This window comes from Photinus pyralis, unplaced genomic scaffold, assembly GCF_008802855.1.
Source record: "Photinus pyralis isolate 1611_PpyrPB1 unplaced genomic scaffold, Ppyr1.3 Ppyr1.4_LG6, whole genome shotgun sequence".
NCBI lineage: Eukaryota > Metazoa > Arthropoda > Insecta > Coleoptera > Lampyridae > Photinus > Photinus pyralis.
The window spans coordinates 33,497,280-33,500,065 of record NW_022170663.1 but is presented as its reverse complement, the minus strand read 5'-3'; positions in this window follow the sequence as shown (position 1 = coordinate 33,500,065).

Sequence of the window (2,786 nt, the reverse complement as noted above, 5' to 3'; positions counted from 1 at the left end):
ATTTTCGACGCTCTTGCACCTTTAGCTTCTCCAGTTCCTTCAATATTACAGACGATGGCGTTATTAATTTGATTTTAATAAGAAGACGAATAATTTTAATATACAAAAATACTGCGCGCACGGGAATTTTAAAATAAGGCTCCGTGCTCTCTTCCTCTGGTGTTCCGAAGGAAGAGGACGAGCCTGAGAGCATAATTAATTTTATAGTCTATAATAAAAATAAGAAGACTGTATTTCTTATTTCATTTGCTTATTAATTGCTTTCGTTGTTACGGGGAAAATTTTAAAATGAAGAAAAAACGGCATGCTTGGAATTTCTCTTGATAAATTTTAACAAGTTTGTTTTCGCGATCGATCTCAAGTTACTCTTTAACGCAGCAATTCTGACGGTCTGTCTTTGCCTGTTCCGTTTTATTGTCCTCATTCTTCTAGAAAAGTATAATTATAGTTTTAGTAATATTACATAATTCTATTAAGGCGCTTTTCTGTGCTGCCATCTTTGAATTTGAAAAAGTCCTTCACTGTATGGAGGACTGGGATTTGCGGGTGCGTCTCGACCAAACCTGAATTTCAAGGTCCACGATTTATGCAACAACAGTTTCAATGGACGTTGAAACTATGCCAAATATTAACCTAACATTAAATTTCGTGATGTTCAGAATCGGTTAAGGTCTATCCAGTCTTAAAATGAATGCTTTAAACAGTGCGAACAATTTATGGTAGGAAACAACTACTTCTTCGCAAACTTCACTTCCGTAATTCGACTTCATCATTCACTTTTTTCACGACGACCTTAATCTCTCAATACTCGTAGCACTAACTAACTTTCTTCTATAACAAGAACTTTACGATTATAAAGACTGACTGTCTTTTCTATAACACGCTCAAATGCGACTGCGTTTTAACTTCCACCTAAGAAAAGCTAAAACGTCCGGTATGCTTCTTTAAAACTACTTCCCTTTCTTTCTAACCTTCTGAACCATTATCTTCTTATCAAAATAATGCGTCGTCTTAGAATACCCTGCACCTGTGTTAAAAACTTCCGCGGTAACACGTCCTTATCTTGAAACTGCGGCGGAAAACAAGTCTTATCACAACGACCGGAGATAAGACAAATATACGCAAATATTTCCATCTGTTAACACATAACAAAACTGAACAAAACTCAAAACAAAACAAAAGGCGATCATTTAAACAAAACCCTCGAATTCAACTAATATGAGCGAGTTTTGTGTCCTATCTCAAATTAGAACCACATTTAACGTCAACAAATCATTGAAATTCACATGACCCATCGCTATTTTAGGTACTCATACCGAATAAAACGTCTGCATTGTGATGGAACTTTGGGGAACGGACGTGTGCCCGCGAAGGTTTCTGATTTAGTACAATTGCGTGAGAAACTGAGTTTTATGTTCCATCCAGGGGCGGGACATTTATTGATAGATGGGCCGGCTAGTATTAAATAATTTAATTAATTGTAGAGTACAAGAAATCTGTTCATGCAAATAATTCTCATGGGTCGATTCCTTCAGGAAAAATTTAAATTACTTTAAACAAATTTCCAATAATAGCCGACGACTATTTTATACAATTAAAAAAATTATTGTTATTGACGTGGGTAAAATTCTCTTCTGCTACGATAATATCTCTCCTTGGAAAAGTAGTTTTTCATAGAAATATGAAAATAGATCGTGCTCCTGTACGGTATAGCTAAACTTCCTGCACCGCCCCTGTACGTCATTTAAATATATGAATGGCGAATCCAAACAAACCAGCTTCAAAATTCTAGAAAGTAATATTCGAAACCGACACTCTTTTCTTGTATTGGCATTAAATTTTGCTCAATTTATTGCTTGCGCACAAATTAATTGTCTTGATATTCTTCTTCGTAGGTGGAAAATCGTCACTTCCCAATTAATTGATTTTTACTTTCGCTTACGCATTGTAACGTAAATTTAGTTACTTTTAGGTCCGAAGAGATCGTGGCAACCGCGATTAGGCATGGGAATTTTTTTCGATATATCGATAGGTATCGATAGTTATCGATATATCGAATAACAATAGGTAGAGCTAAAAAATCGATATATCGATAGATCGATAACTATCGATATATCGATACTTATCGATATATCGATAACTATCGATATATCGATACTTATCGATATATCGATACCTATCGATATGTCGATAACATATCAATATATATCGATATGTCGATAACTATCGATATATCGATATGTCGATAACTATCGATATATCGATATGTCGATAACTATTGACATATCGATATGTCGATAACTATTGATATATCGATATGTCGATAACTATTGGTACGATAAAATTATGTTATTGTTGAGATTTCAACGAGCGCTACTATTTTTATTAATAAAATCCATTTTCGGGTTTACTCTCGTGTAAATTTACTATTTTTAGTTGCTCGACGTTTCGGAAACTTAACTTTGCTCCCTTTCTCAAGAGAAGCGCTACGTCACATCATCATCCATGCCAAATAAACGCAGTAATATAATCTTTAGAAAATAGGTCTTTTCGTCTTACTGACGATTGCTCAAAAAAAGAAGCACTTCAAAAACTTGAACAAAATGTTGCATCAAAATGGCTACTCTTTAGATAAAATAAAGAAGACAATCAAAGGGTGTAATCATGGCCTATGTATCGGTATCTGATTGATGGTTACAGAGGACCAGTCACAAAAAAACAGAAAAAGCTAAGAACACTTCAAATTTAGATATACAGTTTCAATTGATTGACATTTACGAAATCTA